At 36.5% G+C, this 14,356-nt stretch overlaps 1 protein-coding gene across 9 annotated transcripts in view; it reads right to left on the bottom strand.

The window, feature by feature from the left end:
* Nucleotides 1-14,356, bottom strand: part of POU6F2 (POU class 6 homeobox 2) — a 354,832-nt gene that overhangs the window by 42,633 nt on the left and 297,843 nt on the right. The gene's annotated exons all lie outside the window — the stretch shown is intronic.

The following is a 14,356-nucleotide window of genomic DNA, read 5'->3' as shown; positions in this document are numbered from 1 at the left end:
GAAAACTGTCTGGGATTGTATCACAGTATAGATCTTATGAGTCAGGACCAGACTGAATAACTGGAATCCCAGGAGTCATTTACAAGAGCCACTGAACTTCAGTCAATACACCAGTGGTTTGGCTGCGCTCAATGGTTTGCTGTGGTTCTCCTGCCAATTGCCAGGTAATATTTCTTAGGAAGATTTCACCTCTTGGCTTCTCATTTATTGATGATAATGTTCATTATCTCTGGACTTCATTTCAGTTTGGAGCTATGTTTGCCTAATGTTATCAGGCTTTTCTCTGACTTGAGTTCTGCTAATAAAAATCAAAAGTAAATCTACTGACCTGAATGCAATGGCCCCTGGGACTTAAACATGGTGCAGAGTGATATTTAGGTCTTCAACTACATTTGAAGCCTGTAGTACTTTTAAAATTGAGGACAGCTAACTGTATCTGAGCAGCCTAGATCTGGATGTGAGTGGTTATCTCAGGCTTTGGTTTCAACTGAAACTAGAAAACTGTAGGGATTCTCTCTCTTCAATCTGTTCTTACAGAACCCATTTTTCCCAGTGGAGCAGCCCCAAGCAAATCAAGCAGATGGCTCATGAGTAATTCTGGAAAGAAAGTGGAAAATTGTGTCCATTTTTGTTTTCATTTCAAAATGGCATTTAAGATAAATTTCAATTTAAAATTAAATAAAAATCTGAACACCCCACCACCCTACCACCCCCACTTTCAGGCTAGATTGAGCCATTCTGATGAAACCTGAAATATTTTACATTCTTTTTAACCCTTCTAAACTAGAAAAAAAAACCCACAAAATTGTTAAACAGAAAATGTAAAAATAAGACACTTAAATATTATCCCAGCACTGTACTTTAAATTATTACTGAACAAAATTTGTCAAAATGGCACATTTTATATTTATATTCAATGCCATTTTTCTATCAGAAATCAGTGATGAAAAAAATGTCATTCAGTTCCGCTCATAATGCTGGAGGAGTTTATAGCAAAAGATTGCTAAATGAGGTAGTAAAATCTAATTATACCTCAGTCTTTAACATAAATTCAAATGCAACACTAGAATTCTTAGGGATGATTCTAGGTACATGATAGACTTCTTTCTCTGGAGTTCACTGCATTCACTGCTGATAAGGTCTCCAAGAGCACTTGCAGCAGGATGGGCTCCAAGAGCCCAGCTAAGGGCTAGAAGCCTGATGTGCTGGGTAGTGGAGAAAGAAAAGGCTGAAGTAGACCCTGTGTTTAAAAGACAGAGGAAGCCCTCACGCTGTCAGGACAGGCATATTCCAGTGGCACAGAATAAAGTTCTACTTCCACAGTGAATCTGTGCCTGAAAAAAGAAAGGAAGAGGACACTCCTTTCTTTAACTCTCTCTTCCCCCAAAGGTATATTCATGCTTTGAGAGCATAAAACTTCCATTTATTCTGTGCCTCTTAACTAGGAGTCTTTTTTTAACCTCTTGGGACATGGACAATTTGGCCTCTAGGTAGAGAGTTGCTGCTCAGCAGGGAAAATATAAAAATCCTCTGTCTACCGTCATTCATCCTCCAGTCCCTTCTGTGAAAATACTTGCATGCATCTATCACTTTATCCTAAATGATGCTCAGAAAACTCATTGATGACTAACATGATAGTTGAGTCTGTGCATCTACCAGCCTCTCCTTCTTACCTCATCTTCCCTTCCCTGTCCCCTCACCCCTGGAAAAAAAAAAAAAGGAGGGGAAAAAACCCCAAAACCTAAAAATACCCCAAACCTGTTTCTCAGATTAAAAAGAAAGTTCATCCAGGCACACGTTTTGTCACCCAGGCTGCTTCACTCAGAAATGAAAAAATGTAAAAGTGTGTAAACAAAAAATAACCTCAAAAAAGGAATTAGCATCTCAAAAAAAAAATGAAAATAAGAAACCTATCAAATATGCATTTGTTTATCACAGTCAAGCTTTATGATTCAAACCTGATTCATATATATTTTATGAAGAGAATATCCATTGTGGTGGCAAAATTAAATGTATTTTGAAACTTGTATGTGACATTTATCTATCTGCTCTATCAGAAAAAAGTTGTCATATTCATTCAGACATATATTACTTTTTCAATTTCCTGTCAGTAATGTTTTTTTAATGTTCTTTAGGGGGAGACCACAGGATTTCTTATTTCTCACAACAAAGACCATAGTGCATTAGAATTATGTTGATGAGTTTATACCTAAAAAAGTTGCACCACCTTTTTTTTAGAGATGAACAATTTGCTCTTATCCATGACAATCTTTTTTTTTTTTTCCTTAAGATACAGAGTTAGGTAGAGAATTATCAAGTCTTTTTTTCCTTCTTTTAAAGAAGTTCATCATACAAAACACAAAATTATGGTGCAATTTTATGATGATTCAGATTCTACTGTGAGCCACAAGAGATAACAAAGATAGAACAAGTATCAAAACTCCTTATCACATACCTTCCCTTCCAAGAGAATGATTTTGATAGAAAGTTTATATAAACCCATTGCTCAAGAATAAACAGTGTTGTGCAGTAGGCAAGGCTAAAGGGTCATAGTTAGAGAAGAAACAGAAAGCAATCAAGTTGAGTTAATTGACAAGATGCTACAGCTCCCATGCAGAAGACCGGCCAGAGAGGTGGAAAGTCGAGATGGCAACTTCTTTCTTTGAGTTGCTATTAAAGTGACACAGTAGTAAAAACCCTATCGTGTGTCCCATAGGCTCAGTGCGAGTCCTGCAAGAGATGTTGAAGTGCAGTGGGTCAAGCCCTGGGTAGAAAGGACATTTGATTCTTACGGGGTTTCTTTGATAGTAATTACACTATCCACAATACAGACTAAGGTACACTTTTTGATGGTAACAAATCAGGAGAATTCCATAAACAACATTCAAGTTTCATTCCTAAACAAATGCAGAATACTTGAAATCAAATTAGAGCATGTGTCTCCCCTTCTAAGCATACATAATACCTAGGAATAAATAAAATATTTGGTAAAGCTGGCAGTAATTATGTTGGCACATCTTCAAAAGGCTGTTGATCAGTTTTACTTAGGTATGTTCCTAAAATTTTTTGAACACCAGCAAATTAGTCTTTTTTTTAGGACAGAAATTCTTACATGATAAGACTATTTCATGACATTTGTGGCATCTGCTGCTTGGAGATGTGCCAGAAATACATTTACGTTGGCCTGTGGTCTGAAGTTTTAGAGTACCCCTTTTGCATCCTAACCAAAACAGCAGGGTAAATGGCCAGAGAAATGTAAAAAGGAACCTGTCAAAAGGAGAGATGTCTTCCCCACTTCTACTGGTTTAAAAGGGTTTTTTTTAAACCAGAAGAACCTCAGAGATTTAAAGTTTTGATTTATGCACAACTGATTTTTAAATAACAGCATGCTACAGACAGAATACTTAATCTTACTTGAAAGAAAAGATACTCATCAGAAAGGCCCTTCCCTTCACATTGAAAATCGTCATTTAAAGTATCAGTAAAGTATACTTTAAATAATTGAAACAGATACCATTACACTGGTCTTTGGGATGCTGCTTCTCAGTGTATTTGGGAAACACCAAGAAGCAAGCAAGCAAAACAGAGCACAATATTCACAAAAAATGAAGACTGCCTCTAGACTTGTCCTAAAATTAAGGCAGGACAGCCAGCGCTAAGTTCCACATGGCTGTTATCAGCTGCTACCAGGATCTGAGTTAAAACTGCTGTGATTGCCATGGTGACCCTAAGGATAACATTACCAAAAGGACTCAAGTACCATTAAAAATAACTGTTGTTTCTTAGTCTAACTATGGAATTTATGTCATTTAACGTTAGACACCTAACATTAGAAGTTCAGTTGTAGACTGCCATTCAAGTTCTCTCCAGTCAATGTAGAGAGCGAGGAATGTCTGCGAGGTAACTCATTGAAGCATAAAATGCATGCCTTAGATCAGTGAAATGTTCTGTTCTTTGAGAGTGCCTATTTGTTTCAGTGACAACAGAAAACACAAGCAACTAGCTTAGATTGGATGCAGCCTAAGTTAACTTTCGCATGGTTAAAATTAGGGAAAAGGAATTCCAGGTCCGGAGTAAAAAGAGATATAGGACTCTACTGAGAAGCAATCTGGAGGAGATTGAGGGGAGACCTCATTGTAGTCTACAAGTTCCTTGTGAGGGTAGGAAGAGGGGCAGGCACTGATCTCTTCTCTGTGATGATCAGTAGCAGGACCCGAGGGAATGGGCTGAAGCTGTGTCAGAGGAGGTTTAGGTTGGATATGAGAGAAAGGTTCTTCACCCAGAGGGTGGCTGGGCACTGAAACAGGCTCCTCAGGGAAATGGTCACAGCACCAAGCCTGACAGAGCTCAAGAAAGTTTTGGACAATGCTCTTAGACACATGGTGTGACTCTTGCGGATAATCCTGTGCAGGGCCAGCACTTGGACTCGATGATCCTTGTGGGTCCCTTTTAACTCAACATATTCTGTGGTATTCTGTGAATTCTAATACTGACCTACAGTCTCTAGGTCACTGGGAAAACACTTGCCTTTTTACAGACCATCTGAATTTCAGCTGTACATAAAAGAAGGATAAAATAGTTTTTAAAAAGTCTAAAAAATAAAATAAAATCACAGAGACTTTTTCCGGGAAAGTGACTCAACTTTTCTTTATTTCTCCTCTTATGAGTTACTATTAAAATAAGACAAGGTTCTGATAACACCTAACTGGTTGAAAAGATGTTCAGCACATGCACAAAATGAAATCTGTTTGACCATCCCTCTCTATTACAAACATAAACACAGAGATGATTCACTTAAATTACTTCAACTTGACTGGTAATATCTTGACACATTTCACTGGGGAGGGTATAACTTACAGAGCTCTTAAAAAGTAAGTTTAAAAAAAGGACACAGCAATGACTGTGGACTGAAGATTTATTAGAAAGATTCCCTAACCATCTCTTGGAAGTAAAATTTCCATTCTGTGCAAACTCAGTGAGAAATTGCTTTCTTGACATGATGCTCATTTATCTCCCCTCACTCTGTGTTCTTTGAGGTCTCCTTTTGCATCATTTGTTGGGTAGTATGAGGCCGATTTAAACATTTCTACATTTGTGCTGTTGCCAGAGACCATAGTGATTTAGTGAATCAAGCATGCATCATTCATGTTTGTTCCTTCTTTTCACTGCATATGATTTTAAGGAGAAATAAAAGGCAAGAGGGAGCCAAGGGTACAACTTGCCTCAGTAAATGTTTCTTGGTAGGGGCCCTTTCCAATGATGGATCAGGTTATGAGAATTTGAGCTTGATTCAGTAATATTTAACATATATATTTTTATTTGTATTCAGAAAAGAAGTCTTTTGTCATAGCACACTTGTGGCACTTTGTTCTCTCAACTTACAGGATGTAATACATTGTTGATTAAGGACTCCCATGTAAGCAAAGCTCTAAATATTCATCGTTATACATAAAGAAGCATGAACCTATCTGAACAGGCAAATTACTAACAGTATTTCTAGGTCAGTAGTCTCATATTAAGATTTTATATAATTACCCTTCCAAAAAGCATGTCTAGATTTTGTCCTGTACTCCTTTCCAACACCTTGTTAGACTCTTATAAAAACACAGTTTGTGTTTGCAATTTCAGAACATTTTCAATCAGCTCTTGGACTTCATAGATGAGAATCTTATCAGGGCTTCCTATGCCTTTCTGTATGTGGGGAACCAAGCATCAGGTAGTTTTGTTCTCTTTAGACCTTTGTGAACAAAAATTAAAATTAAAAATCGTAATTTTTCTAAGCAGTCATCAAATATTTAATCTCAATATCCAGGCAGGTTTTTGTCTTGGTTGTTGTGGCAAAAATTCTCAGATGCGAAAGAGAAGGATGTGACACTCTTTGCTAATGCCAATTACATGCTCTTCTCATTCAAAGGTGGTGACCTTATGATTTATCTAACCTCTGTGTGCATTGGTTCTTAAATTTTCTGCTTTAGCCAAAGGAGTGCCTTTCAACAGTGACAATAAAGAACAACTGTTTTCAAATTCATCTGTCTATTTGACATCAAAGATAGGTGACTGTCTCCTACATGTGTCTCTACCTGAACAGTAGGTGTAACGGCTGGGACATTTCGATGTATCAGAGTTAGGAGAGACATACTCCTGGGTATAAATATAGACTATCCAGTAGAACAACATATAGATTTAAATATACGAGTGATGCACTGTAGTTGCTAAGAATTGTAAGAGACTGTAAATACAAAACCTATACATCAGTATCTGTACAATTAAAGTTAACAGATCTATAGTGCAGATTCCAGAAGATGGGGTTTGAAATACCTAAAAATGGAAGCCATCTCCCAGCACTTTGGAGGGCTCTGTGGAGGTGATGTTCATCAATGTGAGTGATATCTCAAGAAAGAGGCAGACCATGCCATCCTGTGGGCAGATGCTGGGAAATCTTTTCCACACAGTTTTACTAAAAAACCTTAGTTTTCTTGACCTTCTAATTACTTCACTCTGGTCTCCTGTGCAGAACTGTCAATAGTACAAGTCTACATTATACGTCCTAGTAGTACGTATAGGATATAATGTTAATACACCATATCTTTTAACTCTCATTTTGCAGTCATTCAATAATACTTATATCTTGGTTAGAAATCAAACCCTTAGAAAAATACAGGCCTGATTTTACATCCCATAGGTTAATATAGGGATTAAATTAATAGAATGAAGACAATTATGACCTGTGTACAGTCATGATTACACACTTTTAACTTTACACTTGAGACAGATCCCAAAGACAAAAGCATGACTCAAGAAGTTAATTAAAGTATTTATAATTTCATTTTCCTGTGAGTAATTTTATCTTTTATGAGGACATGAACACAAATTTCCAGGTAAGCATGTGTGCACCTGTGTATGTGTATATATACACACATGCATGTCTTCACATAAGTGGGAAGCAATTCAGTTAAAAAAAAAGATATCCGCTCTATTTGAAATGTTTTAGGATTTTGTCAGGATATGTCAATAAGACATAAAGGAAAGAACATTTTTCTGGATTGGCTATGGGAGAGCTAAAGGAGTATTGTACTGTGTCTAAAATGGGACTAAATACCTATGTTTAACTAACTGAACCCCAGATACAGTGTGTGACAAAGAACTCTTGGCAGGAAAAGAAAATGGTGGAGATAGGGGAAGTAGGATAGAAACGAGGGAATTGGATACCTTGGGGTGTCTGAAGATGTGTCAACAACATTGGCACCAGGTATCTGTTCATCAGTACTCTTGTTTTCACATAGGTTCCCCTTATGGAAGCAACCAAAAGAGCAAAAGCAGGACAGATGAGAACAAATTAAGACTAATAAGAAGAATTGAGAAGGAAAGAAGAGGGAAATTTTATCATGGCAAGTGGTGTTGATTACCCCTTAAAGATAGTACACTGCATGAGTCCGATATAATTTTTTTTCTTTGAGGCTGTCTATTTGTGCTATCAAATAAGACATAGCTTAATGCACAGGCCTCAAAGAAGGGAGTGGATTAGTTCTCCAGAGATGATGACTAACAAGTTAAAATTAAACTTTTTTCAGTTGGGCTGCAGTGACCTATTTATACAATTTCTTTTTTGCTAGCTAGCTTTTTTTAACATTACAAGGTGTACCTGGCCTCTCTCATCTCTCTCTAAACTGTCTCCCTGATGTCCTGATCACTCTCTGATCTATTTTTCTATCTGCTGGGTGAATGCTAATATGACGTATCCAACCTCTAAAACAAACCATTTATTTTGAAACTTGGCTATGTCAGAGTATTTGATGCGTCAAACATGAAAATGAATGTATATTTGGATATTGGGTACATCATGTCTTGATATTAAATTATCCTCTGAAAAATGGATTGATTTTTAAACTGGCAGGATATATGTATTTCTTCCTCGAATCTCTAGCAGGAAGCTAGACATGAGGAGAGTCTAGGAAAGGTTCTCTATGAAGCTGAAACAGAATTGCTCAAGGGCTATGAGTGTTTTCTTTATATTAATAAATTCTTTTTTGTGCTTAAGGAAAGAGATTGTGTCATTCTCCTTCCATTATTATGTGACAATAATACATTAATCTTTTATGAGAGATACTTATCCTAGAGATAATATTTAATTAATGTGCAAAGAAGGAAGTTTAAGTGAAAAAGGTACTTTAAAAATCATATATATTTAATACATTGGCATAGATATTTCAAAGTTCTTTTTTTCTTTTTGATATCTGTGCCATTTGCATACATACACGTGGAAGCCTACCACTGACAGCATCTGAAGAAAAATGACAAACTGAGATATACTTTTAGAAAGATAGATTGAGTGTCCATTCATGGTTAGGACTGTGATTTTTTTCTGCTTGAACTTTCTCTGTCACTGTTCACAGATCAGCACACAGGAAAAGACACAGCACAATTCTTTGCAATACTCAAGATTCACACCAGAAGACAGAGAATCCTTCCTCTTACAGGACAATGCCAAGTGTGCTATTTGGAAGCTTGTGATTCTGCATGCAGAAGCCTACGGGTCTGCATCTGGCTGCTTATCACTACAAATGTGATGCATGAATACATCTCAGTTGTTGGCTTACTATCAAATGAGTCAATCAAATATTTCTGCAATTTTCTCCTCATTATGTGAACACTGCACGGGGAAGACATATTTCTTAATTTTCAAATTCTTCACAAGATATTGGAAAAATATCTGGACTCCTCATCCTTTCAGATTTTGAAACAAATACTGCACTGAAAGCATGGCTACACCAAGTTTTCTCTCCTCCCCTGTATCTTTAAGACATACACATACAGATGCCAAGACTACAGGCCAATGGCCTTCATTTATACATGAAGACACAACTTCTAAGAAATTCCAAACCTCACCAAAACAGCAGGAATGCTGTATCAGTGAGTCAAGGGCCTTAAATATTTAGCATTTTACATTAAATTACACTTTGACAGAATGATCTGGCTTTTTTTTTCCGTTTGCCCAAAAATGCTTCTTGGTTGGGATTAGACAGATAAAATCTAAATAAGACTAAACACCGTGTTACACAAAGAGCTATAATCTGAGTTTTTTCAGAAATGGTGAGGCGCATTTGGAAACATAATGCAAACAAATTCTCAGATTTGATCCACTATTGCCACTGCTTTCCTACAGCCTTTATATAATCCAATCTGCAGAGCATTCCCTCATAGAATGGAGAAATCCAAAATTAAGAATAGTCTTGGATTCCACTCAGATGCGAGTCTCATACAGCAGGATTTCCATCATCTCTGTTTGGACAATTATGTAGCCTGAAATTATTCTCTACTTTGTCCACTCCCGAAGGCATGCAGTGATGCAATACTCCTGAGCATGACAATTCCGCTGTTTGGGAAACATTAGTAACATAGAAAGCACTTTTCTTGGCACTACCTACACGCATCAACTCTGTCCACTGCTTTGCTTATGTCATCTTAATGAATTTTCAATGCCCTTAGGAAAACTTCAGCCTTTGCCCTCAAGTTCCTCTGTGGGCTTTTTCCCCAGGAATCTAAATGGCTAGCTAATGCTCCTGGATGAAACCTATAATTACCAAATTCAGTCTTCCAGGATAATAAGTCAAACTTTCTCTGTGCATAGCAAAGTTTGCTTTAAAGGGAAAGTCAAGGACTTGGAATGGATTCTAACAGTAGTGGAGGAACACTCCCGGGTTTATCGCCTCTGGCTTCACCACATTCTACTGCAAAAGCTAAGTACACTTCTGTTGTCTGCCTTTCTCTGATGCAAATATAAGCAATATGCATCCTTAAGAAGCCCCTTCATCAAGATTTTAAAACCCAAATGAAAACAAAACTCTAAAAGAAAAGTCAAACAGACAAAAAAATTCCTAACAAAGACAGATAAAATCAAATGCCCTTATCAAACATGCGATGCACTATTCTACAAGTTTGTTCTGGGAGGAAGACCAATTTGTGGCTATCACTAATTATGTTTCTTAATGCATTACTGAAAGGAGATAAGATATGACAATAAGGAGAGCAGTGTAAGAATCTCTGTAGAGCAGAAAGATTTCATTGACTGTGATGTATGTCACTGGTGATAAATGTTTTCTGTGCTTACAACCACCTGGTGATGCTAAGGTAAATGGATTATAGGAGGAGTAGGATCTTCTTTTACTTACTAGTTAGCTTTCATGAAAATGGTATTTAGCTTGAACTAGCAGTTTGTTTGGTTTTCACCTCCATGCAAAAGCAATTAAGAAGGCAATGACAAAAGGACAGATACGTCCTGTATTTCTGACTTGAAATAATTAATTTAGAATAGTAACATTTTCAAAACTACCTAAATGCTTCAGGCTTTTAAGGCTGTCTTCAAAGTATATTTACTCCACATAATACAGTGTGTTAGCAAGACCCCAGAGGTAATAACTAATGAGCTAGATCCCATGTCACCTTGTTGAGAAGCAGAATTAATTAGTCCAGCCATAACAACACACTACCAAGGTTTTTGGCTTCTGGATTCTGTGCTAGTATGGCACTGAGACATATAAATGAACTGTCTCTGGCAATTTGCTTGCAATGCTCTGTTACAGTGCACAGACATGCCTTCAAGCACTAAGATACATAACACTGATTGAAGGAAACTCAGGCTTTTACAGGTATGAAAGTTGCTTTTGAAAATAAGACTTGGGCACCTCTGGAAAAAAATCTATGTCCAAGACAGTATCTTGGGCAGAGATCCAGGCAAGAGGCTACAATCTGAAGTGTGAAGTTTCGTACTAAAAGTAATATTTGTTGCAAGTTAGATGAAAGAAATTTCAGTGGCCTTTCTGGATAGATTTGGATAATTTTCAAGCCTGATAGAAGTTTCATTATACAATTATCCTTTCAATTTATCAGTGATCACTGCCTAAAATAGACAAAACAGACTGGTTGGTTCTTGTTTTGGCATAGTCACTCTGCCCCAGTCCATTTCCGTTTCATGAAACTACTAATTTGCATGACTTGATAGTTTGGTCCATACATTTTTACATTTATGCCAACATAGCTACAACTGAGGTTAGATAAATAGTGTAATAAAGATAGTTAAATATGTTAGATAAATAGTAAAAAATAAAGACACGGTCAGCAAAAATATTTTAAAAGAATTATTTGTCTTTTGATTTAAATTCACATGGGAGGTAATTAAACAAACAGCCTTCTACATGGATAGCTATGGGGAGCAAAACCAATGGAAAAAAAATCTTCCCTTATAACTGATCTTCTTTCAGAGTACGTGCCCTTTTCTTCTTGCAAATGGCAAAATGTTGCATGTATTCAGCACAGTGAAACTTTGAGGGGGAAAATAGAGAGTCAGATTCCACCCACCAGAAATTCAATACATTATTATGAATGTCTGTCAAAACAGAGTCTCCAGGCAAATGGTTTTCCAGGGACTGTTCTTAAATGCTATTATTGTTTGACTGTTACAGTCCCTCCCTCTAACCTCTCACTCAAAATGTGCCTCTTTTAATTTCTCAGGCTTCTCATGAAATATCCTTAATATATACCATCCTGATACCACCAACTCAGATTTCTCAGATGTCTGTCTTAGCCCTGGGAAGACATTGTTAGCAGTTACTATTTAAATAACTATTGTTAATAATTTTGTAAACACTGTTAGATACTGCTAAAATATTAGTGGTTATCATATATTAGAAATATATAGGTGAAACAGATGCAGAAATGATTATAAGAAACAGAAAACAGAATTAAGACAAAAGGCTAATGGATGTCGAACATCTGAAGAACAGCATGAATTGCACATATTCAGAAGGGCTCTAAGGAGTGTTACACATTACAGGGCTTTGGAGCCCCTAGAATTTTTGGGAGAGCTAAAAAACCCCCAAAATCAAAAATAGCCCAACAATCAATCAACATCTTCCTTTTAAGTCTGATGAGGAGTTGCACCTTGCATTCCCGGTGGTAGCTGCCAATTTTATTGGTTAGTGTTAAAAAGAAAACTATGAGTTTCTTCATATCTTCTTGCATATGACTGCTAATTCTGCAGTACTAACTTTGTACTTTTACCTATAGCTATTGAGAAGTTCTTGCATCTGTGGTTCTAGAGAACTGAAAGTTTTATAAACAATTTTGTGTATACATACCACTTACTCATCATATCATGCCCTCTCAGCAAGAAAAAGGAGGAAATATTGTGGAGTTGAAAAAGAGTAACAGCAAAAAAAAATAAAAAAAAAAATCAGTGTATTAGTTTTATCTACGCATGAAATTATATTATTGTCACTGAATACATACTACAGGGATTCAACAGAAATGGTATAAATCCTTGCAAAGGTATACATTTCAGTATTAGAATATCTGACCTCTATTTAACTGAAACAAAACTGAATCAAAAATTTAATAACTAACCTATTAGCTACTTTCTGTATGGGAACGAAGCGTTCCTAGCACCGTGGCCTATTGTATACTTTCCAGATTGTGACCTTGGCCACTTAAACTAGAGACAAGATAACTGTTCTGCTTAGAATTATAAAGTTAGTTTGCAAATAGTTGTTATCACTTCAGAAAAAAGTAGTTACAGAAAACAGTGAAAATAATAGTACCTACATGTATACATGTAATAGTTGGGAATACAGAAATTTCCTTCATCATAAAAGATACTTTAGCACTTTCCAAGCCAGTCCACAATGAGGACAATGCTATCTTTTAAATCCTGTCCCTGTTGTTATTGCACATGACATATTACATTGTACTGTACAGTGTGTGGTGATGAGAAATTCCCTGCTTATTTAATTGTGATCCTTCAATGAATTTGAAAGGGAGCACTTTATTTCCATTTCTTTAATTTACTAGTTCTTTAGCTGATGATTTTATTAACTCTTGTATTTGAGAACTGATGCTTAACAAAAAAAGGAGAAGAAAAAAAGGCCCTTGGCAGTATTGTGAAGGCCTGGAACTGAATAATGCACTTTAATAATGAGGAATAGAGCTATGGCTTTTGCTGATGGCTGTGACCGGCTCTGTGACCTGATTATGTCGCAGAGTGTCAGCAGCTGAGACACTACAAAAGGGAGCGCATCCCATCAAATCTATCTCCATTGTAATCACTCGCACTGCTGAGAGGCTTGTTAGGAGCAGGGAATCCATCAGGCCTCATTAGCACCGTTTACCATCAAGAAGCTCGAAGAGCAAACGTGTACCCTCTAATCAGAATAATGAGAACCAAAGTACTCCTATTATCTAATTGGATCAACAATGCCTCTCTCCCTATTTAGTTTCCTGAGCTACTTGTGGACTACAGCCCTCAAAAATTAGTTATTTTTTAATTGTCAGGGTGGAGCTGTGCTCAAGGTTTTTCTTATACAGAAGGTTTTCACATCTTAAGAGCAAGGCATGGGCACAATGAAGGGCAAGTTCTTTCAGGGGCATTCTTAGATTATACTGATGCAATCCCAATTAATTCACCTAATACTTAGATTTTCCTATTAATCTATCAGGAAATAAACTTTATTGCACCCACAGTTAAAATGTATTTGATCCTGTTGAAGTCAAGAAACTTATATGAATGCAACTGATGACAATTAAGAAACCAGATGCAACAACCTTGCCCTCATATTTCTGTGGCTCCTTTCCTTAAAAATATTACAAAACCAGTCAAAGTACACATTTCATATACTTAATAGATATGTAAAACCCATGCAAAACTCCTGCTATTTTCTTTCATTTGTAAAAGCATTATGAAAAAAAGAAATATTAGGTTATTAAATCTCTGAAGAATTGAAGTGCAGCAATGGCACTTGAATCCTGCTATAAGGGCAGGCTGAAGCTGAGCAGGTAGACAGTTTCTCTGGGAAATCAGTGTATCTACTGACAGGGTGCAGCCTGGCAAACCTACTAACCCGGCCTTTAAATTTAAGATATGAAAGCCTAGTCCTGCAAATGCTTTCTGGAAAGTGCTGAGGGCAAATAGAATGTAAGCAGTGTTACATGGGCCAATAGCTCTTCATAATATGCCTCTGAAATGAAAATTTGATTTAGAGTCCTCTACCTGCACTATATCAAATTAATCAGGTGATCTAATCATATTATTTCAATGGATTAGATCTCTTGGTTACTTGGGAAGCTCTGGTATTACAGTTCATATTGCCGTCCAAAGCAAAAGAAGAAAAATAAATTAACATACTATAACTGAATTCAATAATTACATAACAAATATGTTATATAAACTATTGTTAATATATATAATTTTGTTATTGTAATTGTAAGAATTTCTTGACTGTTTGGAATTAAGGCCATGCCATATGTCATTTAAAAGATCATTTCCCTAAATTTGGCATAGGATCTTGCTTTTGACCTATAGCTTAAT

This window comes from Lepidothrix coronata, unplaced genomic scaffold (assembly GCF_001604755.1).
Source record: "Lepidothrix coronata isolate B3197 unplaced genomic scaffold, Lepidothrix_coronata-1.0 Scaffold3, whole genome shotgun sequence".
Classification (NCBI taxonomy): domain Eukaryota; kingdom Metazoa; phylum Chordata; class Aves; order Passeriformes; family Pipridae; genus Lepidothrix; species Lepidothrix coronata.
Note: the sequence above shows the minus strand (reverse complement) of the source record. Positions and strands in the feature narration are given on the sequence as shown.